This window comes from Somniosus microcephalus, chromosome 11 (genome assembly GCF_052327205.1).
Source record: "Somniosus microcephalus isolate GS21.2 chromosome 11, FLI_Smic_1.0, whole genome shotgun sequence".
Classification (NCBI taxonomy): domain Eukaryota; kingdom Metazoa; phylum Chordata; class Chondrichthyes; order Squaliformes; family Somniosidae; genus Somniosus; species Somniosus microcephalus.
This window is the reverse complement of record NC_140997.1, coordinates 213,734,118-213,741,641: the sequence shown is the minus strand read 5'-3', so window position 1 is coordinate 213,741,641 and position 7,524 is coordinate 213,734,118. Positions and strand designations below refer to the sequence as shown.

Sequence of the window (7,524 nt, the reverse complement as noted above, 5' to 3'; positions counted from 1 at the left end):
TAGGAATCACCTCCCTAGAAGACTCAAATTAGCTATTTAGCTCAGAATTTAACCTTATATTATGAGTTTTGAACATCTTAATCACCTGGTGCAAACATCAGTCTCTCTCAGAACTCTCCTGCACAATGCATTACCTAGTCACTAATCAGAATTCTAAAAGCAACCACTGGTAATCAGCTACTCACCATCCCTTCACTAATTTCACTAATTTATTGATTAGAAATACAGATTAAGTCCCATCTGGTGTTTTTGTCAGAGAGCCACATGCTTTGGGGCAAGAGGTTCCAGCACTTGATACTCTGAGACCACGCAAATCACGGCTGATACCGATCATTACTATACACCAACCATTACCGAGAGGACTACTTCATCAGCGATACCCTACGTGCTAAATTTTCAGTTTCCAGAAGCAGTCAGGCAACTTGGTTAAATATTTGGGCACAGTAACCTAATGGTTATTGTACTGGCCGAGCAGTAGAATAACCCAGAAAGGGAACAATGAAGCTGTGGAATAAAAACCAGAGAATGCTGGAAATACTCAGCAGGTCAGGCAGCACCCGTGAAGAGAGAAACAAAGTTAATGTTTCAGGTCAATGTTCTTTCATCAGAATGGAAAAAAGTTAGAGATGTAACAGGTTTTAAGCAAGTACAGAGGCAGGGCAAGGGTGGAGGGAGGAAAGAAGGAAAGGGAAGGTCTATGATAGGGTGGAGGGCAGGATAAGGGATGATGGTGCAAGGCAAAAGGGGATGCTAATGGGATAGGTAAAGAAACAAAAGATGGATCTAGAGGAAATGTAAATAGGAATAGCAGAATTATTACCAACAGCTGCTGTCTGGAAAAATGGGGGCAGTGATTGTGATCTGAAATTGTTGAACGCTAATGTCTGAAAGGCAGTAAAGTGCCTAATTGAAAGATGAGGTACTGTTCCTCGAGCTTACATTGAGCTTCATTGGAACAGTGTAGGAGGCCGAGGACAGAGTGGAGTGGAGAATTAAAGTGACAGGCGACCAGATGCTCGGGATCACGCTTGCAGACTGCATGGAAGTGTTCCGCAAAGCGATCACCCAATCGGCATTTGATCTCCCCAATGTAGAGGAGCCCGCATCATACGCAGCAAATACAGTATACTAAATTTACAGAAGTACAAGTAAATCGCTGTTTCACCTGGAAGGAGTGGTTGGGGCCCTGGGAAATGAGAAGGGAGTAGGTAAAAGGACAGGTGTTGCATCTCCTGCACTTGCAGGGGAAGGTACCTTGGGAAGGGGAGGGGGTGATTGAGGAGAGGACCAGGTAGCGCATTGTTCCTAGAGGTTTTTAAAAACTTTTTACCTGTCTTGGCAGTATTTTTATGCCAGTCTTGCCATTTACACTCTCGGAAGGCAATAATTTTCAGGATACTTAGCTGTTTCTACACTCAGAAATGCAAATTAGATCGATTATTTTCAGAAAATAATATTTTGGGATACAGTTTATGAGTAATTTGAGACTGGATGTAGTAAGTGTAGCATAGGAGTAAAAAGGTGACTTTGAACCTATAGGCCTGGAATTTGCAGTCGGGATGACAGCGAACTGGCAGCATTCGCCGTCATTCCGCCTTTGAAACTGACCGCAACTTCGGGATTGGTGCATGTCCATCTTTATTTCAGGTTTGCCTTTTCCCCATGTGAGAGCCCCAAACTTTGTTTAGCTCTCTCTAACATTTTTTAAAAGTTAAAATTTTAAGAGCTTACTCGCTTCCTTGTTTGCTGTCTGTGAGAATTCTGCATTTTGATTGGCTGCTTAGACAGCCTGCTGACATCACAGCAGTTCGCACTAGGGGATCCCCACTATACTCCGTTGATTTGAATTGAAGATCGGAAAACCCGAAACGGATCGTGCGAGATCCTTGTGCGAAGTGTACTTCGGGGCCAGCAGCGAGCGCCTTCGCTTCGCTGCTGACTGCAAATTCCAGGCCATGGTTCTCAAAGCTCCCCACCACTAGTATTTCGCTTGCGTCATTTCTGGGTCTGTTGTAGAATAATTGATAGAGATTGATTGCTGTGATTAGTCAACAACTCCATTATTGTTGTATCATGTGACTGCCAGGCTAGTCGAAGGCAAACTAGATGGACCTTGGTCTTTTGTTGTCTACCAATTCCCATGTTCCCATGAAAGCAGTTCCACTGTTCATGATGGATCGGGCAGCTTGTTCTACACTTCACGGGTTCAGAATGTTTGTATATTTCGCACACCACCCCTGCCTTTCCCAAACACAACTAGGTTACAATGCCCTCTTCTCCTGCTTCTACTATCACTTCGACGTTCCAACAATTTGCGGCACAAATATAGTGCGATCTGAACGCTGAGGTTAAAAGTCTAACTAACATCGCTCGCTGCGAGATGCAGCATTTTCTGAGCCGATGCATCTCGTCTCTAGCTCCTGCATTTATTCAAGCAGCTCAGTGGGGCTCCTGGTCTGTTTAGCTTCCATTATGAGTTTTAATGTGCTTTCTCCTGATCACTCCACTGTTTTCGCACTATTCTCTGACAGCTGAGAATAGTGAAGACAAGAAAAGCTGTCTTTGCGTTGCAATAATCCTGGAGGTGGATGCCAGGCAGGGAGAAAAAGGTGTATATTGGAATAAACTATATGTGCAGCCTTTTGCAAATGCAGTAGTCATAATAATGAGAATATTTGTACAGGACTGCAATGCGCATACAACTCACATGTAATTAAGGCTCGTTGGTCTAGGGGTATGATTCTTGCTTTGGGTGCGCGATGGTTTCGGGTTCAAATCCCGGACGAGCCCATTTTTAATCACGAAGAAAAAGGCAAATCAACCTCTCATTGTACCATAGCAAAATACTGTGGATGCTGGAAATCTGAAGGGTCCCAGTCCTGAAACGTTAACCCTGTTTCTCTCTCCACGGATGCTGCCTGGCCTGCTGAGTATTTCCAGCATTTTCTGTTGTTATTTCTCACTGTACCAGATAGTTGTCAAAGTTTTACATTGACCCCAATGTAAATGTACTGGAGGCGATGTGAAGTTGGGCGATACTGTAAGTTAGAAGTGCAAGGAAATTAAAAAAAAGATTTTTCAAAATTTAGTTTAAGTAAACTGGCACTCGAGTTTCTTTCATATCGGCTCGTTGGTCTAGGGGTATGATTCTCGCTTTGGGTGCGAGAGGTCCCGGGTTCAAATCCCGGACGAGCCCATTTTTAATCACAAAGAAAAAAAAAATCTCCCTCTCACTCCACCAAATAGTTGTCAAAGTTTTCATTGACCCCAAATGTACTGGGGGCGATGTGAATTTGGGGGGTAGTGTAAATTGGAATTGCTGGGGGAAAAGTTAGCATTTACCAAAAGAGATTTTTCGAAATTAACTTTAAGTAAACTAGCGCTCGACTGTTTTTACATCGGCTCGTTGGTCTAGGGGTATGATTCTCGCTTTGGGTGCGAGAGGTCCCGGGTTCAAATCCCGGACGAGCCCTCTTTTTAACTGCAGAGAAACAAAATTTTTGAGACAATGCTATGAGTTTATTAAATACACGGCGTTATTTAATTAGGAGATCATTGTGGATTATCTGGGGTTTGCAGCTTCTGGTGATCCATCAATTATTAAGGTGAAAAGCTGCACACAATAAAAAGTTTCACGATTATTGAAATGTGGAAAAAGTAAGGAAGAAAAAACAATTGGGATTAAAATAAGGGCTCGTCCGGGATTTGAACCCGGGACCTCTCGCACCCAAAGCGAGAATCATACCCCTAGACCAACGAGCCGATATGTGAACTAAATGGCGCCAGTTTAGATAAAGTCAATTTCGAAATATCAATGATTTTTTTTCTTCAATCGCAACTTTTTGTCTTTTACTTCGCAAGTCCCCACCGTTCTGTATGTATCATTCTGTAAATGTCCTGCATCGACCCCCACCCCCCCTCCCCCAGCACATTTGGGGTCATTGCAAATCTCATCAGAGATATTTGACTGACATTGGCTTCACGCATCGTTTGCTCCCTAGGAATCAGAAAGAGAAAGTTGAGAAAAAAAGCAAGGACCAGTAAAATAAAGCACTTCAAACAAAAAAAAAACCCCAGGCAGTGCGAGTGATGAGTGAGTGAAAGGCTGACAGTGCCGTCCCTTCACCAGCTGGTGCGCCACAGTCACCCAGCAGGGGGCGCTCCGCCACCTGCTCCACCCGGAGCCCCGCCAGCTGCAGCTTTTCATTCAAAAAAAAGAGGAAGGGCGCGACATCCAATGGGATTGCACGCACGACCGCCGCTGCGGTCCGTGGGAGTCTGATTGGTTAAACACTAACCAATCGCAATCCCTCTTAATTCAAGCAGCAGCTCACGCGCCGCCTGCAGGTTTAAACCCCCTTTAAAATCCCAACAAAAATCATTTCATCTCATGCTTAAAGCCATAGCTTTAATTTCAAATATTTAACGTGTGGGGTTTTTTTTTTAAAAGCTTACTATAATTAGTTTGAAACTAACAATATTTAGTTTCAAAAGCGACAAGGTGTCCCGTCTATTATACCTCATGCATTGTAAATGCTAATGCGACTTGTGTGATGGGTATTGGAGTATTGGAGAAGTAGCGCTCAGGAAGAGTCTTAGACATTCCGGAATTAAACATCCTACTGAGCAGCTGGTAATACATGCAGGAGCCTGGAGCCGAGAATTTAAATTAGGATTTAGTTACTTCAAGCTAAATAAATGAAACATAGAAGATAGGAGCAAATCAAATCAAATCAACTTTTATTGTCATTGTTAGTGCACAAGTGCAGTACAACTAAACGTAGGCTTGCGGCTCCCGAGAGTGTACATTTGGATTAAGACATTTAAACATTCAACATACAGGAGCAGGCCATTCGGCCCCTTGAGCCTGCTCTGCCATTCAATGAGATCATAATAATAATTCAACTTTATTGCCATTGTACAATGCACAAGTACATGAACAACGAAATGTGATCTTGCAAGCTCCCATGAGTCCAGTACAAAATAACATTAACATTAAATGTAAATAGCACCGTCCTGGGAGAAGCAAAGCTGCTGTGTCTGTGCGCGCCGCCATTCCATTTCCACCATTCCTCCTGTCTGACAATTTTCAGCCCAACACCCAGGCCTGCTCACCAGCCACCTTCTCACCAACTGCCCCTCCTCAGGGCTCCTTCTGTGACCTTCTGCACCTGGATCTATCCCTGCTGGTCACCCCTCCAGGTACTAACCAGGCCTGGCTTTGCTTAGCTTCCAAGCCTTACCAGTGACCCTGTCCCTAGTCCCAGGAACAGGGCTGATCATCCAAATTCAGTACCCTGTCCCTGCTTTCTCCCCATATCCCTTGATCCCCTTAGCCTTAAGAAATATATCTAACTCCTTCTTGAATATATTTAATGAATTGGCCTCAACTGTATTTGGACTTTCAGAAGGCTTTCGATAAGGTCCCACATAAGAGATTAGCGTGTAAAGTTAAGGCACATGTTGGCAGATAGAAAGCAAAGAGTTGGAATAAACGGGTCTTTTTCCGAGTGGCAGGCAGTGATTAGTGGGGTACCGCAGGGATCGGTCCTTGGACCCCAACTATTCACAATATATATTAATGATCTTGACAAGGGAACTAGATGTAATAGCTCCAAATTTGCAGCTGACAAAAAGCTGGGTGGATATATTTCTTAAGGCTAAAGGGATCAAGGGGTATGGGGAGAAAGCAGGTACCGGGCACTGAACTTGGATGATCAGCCATGATCGCATTGAATGGCGGAGCAGGCTCGAGGGGCCGAATGGCCTACTCCTGCTCCTATCTTCTATGTTTCTATGTCTTCTGTGGTAGAGAATTCCACAAGTTCACCACTCTCTGGGTGAAGAAATTCCTCCTCATCTCAGTCCTAAATGGCTTACCCCTTATCCTTAGACTGTGACCCCTGGTTCTGCACTCCCCCACCATCGGGAACAACCTTCTTGCATCTAGTCTGTCTAGTCCTGTTAGAATGTTATAAGTTTCAATGAGATCCCCTCTCATTCTTCTAAACTCTAGCAAATATAAGCCTATTCGACCCAATCTCTCTTCATACATCATTCCTGCCATCCCAGGTATCAGTATGGTGAATCTTCGCTGCACTCCCTCCATGGCAAGAACATCGTTCCTCAGATAAGGTGACCAAAACTGCACACAATACTCAAGGTGTGGTCTCACCAAGGCCCTGTACAACTGCAGCAAGACATCCTTACTCCTGTACTCGAATCCTCTCACTATGAAGGCCAACATACCATTTGCCTTCTTAACCGCCTGCTGCACCTGCATGCTTACCTTCAGCGACTAGTGCGCAAGGACGCCCAGGTCTCGTTGCTCTTCCCCTTCTCCCAATCTATTGCCGTTCAGATAATAATCTGCCCTTCCTCTTTTTGCCACCAAAGTGGATAACCTTGCATTTATCCACATTATACTGCATCTGCCAAGCATCTGCCCAATCACCCAACCTGTCCAAATCATACTGGAGTTTCTCTGCATTCTCCTCACAGCACACACACCCACCCAGCTTTGTGTCATCTGCAAACTTGGAGATATTACATCTAGTTCCCTCGTCTAGATCATTAATATATATTGTGAATAACTGGGGTCCTAGCACTGATCCCTGCAGTACCCCACTAGTCACTGCCTTCCATTCAGAAAAAAAACATTTATTCCAACTCTTTGCTTCCTGTCTGCCAACCAGTTTTCTATCCAAGTCAGTACCTTGCCTCCAATCCCATGTGCTTTAACTTTGCACTCTAGTCTCTTATGCGGGACCTTATTGAAAGCCTTCTGAAAATCCAAATACACCACATCCACTGGTTCTCCCTTATCTATTCCACCAGTTACATCCTCAAAAAATTCCAGTAGATTAGTCAAGCATGATTTACCTTTTGTAAATCCATGTTGACTTTGTCCGATCCTGTCACTGTTTTCCAAGTGCTCTGCTATTACATCTTTTATAATGGACTCTAGCATTTTCCCCACTACCGATGTCAGGCTTACCGGTCTATAATTCCCCATTTTTTCTCTACCACCTTTTTAAAATAGTGAGTTACATTAGCTACCCTCCAATCCATGGGAACTGTACAAGAGTCTATCGAATTTTGGAAGATGACTACTATTTCTAGGGCCACTTCCTTGAGTACCCTAGGATGTAGATTATCAGGCCCTGGGGATTTATCAGCCTTCAATCCCATCAATTTCCCTAACACCATTTCCCTATAAATACTGATTTCATTCAGTGCCTCCCTCTCATTAGACCCTATGTTCCCCGACATCTCTGGGAGTTTATTGGTGTCCTCCTTTGTGAAGACAGAACCAAAGTATGTATTTAATTGGTCTACTATGTCTTTGTTCCCCATTATAAATTCCCCTGATTCTGACTACAAGGGACCTATGTTTGACTTTACCAATCTTTTTCTCTTCACAAATCTATAGACACTTTTACATTCAGTTTTTATGTTCCCTGAAAGCTTACTCTCATACTCTATTTTCCCCCTCTTAATTAATCCCTTTGTCCTCCTTTGCTG

At 43.8% G+C, this 7,524-nt stretch overlaps 3 non-coding genes across 3 annotated transcripts; 2 read left to right on the top strand and 1 right to left on the bottom strand.

Annotated features, from left to right (window-relative positions):
• The first annotated feature begins 3,124 nt into the window (after positions 1-3,124).
• On the top strand, positions 3,125-3,196 carry trnap-ugg (transfer RNA proline (anticodon UGG)). The gene has a single exon. It is a non-coding gene; the product is annotated as a tRNA-Pro (tRNA).
• A 204-nt stretch (positions 3,197-3,400) lies between these two features.
• Positions 3,401-3,472, top strand: trnap-ugg (transfer RNA proline (anticodon UGG)). The gene has a single exon. It is a non-coding gene; the product is annotated as a tRNA-Pro (tRNA).
• Positions 3,473-3,690: 218 nt separating this feature from the next.
• Positions 3,691-3,762, bottom strand: trnap-ugg (transfer RNA proline (anticodon UGG)). Its single transcript has one exon. It is a non-coding gene; the product is annotated as a tRNA-Pro (tRNA).
• Positions 3,763-7,524: the final 3,762 nt, after the last annotated feature.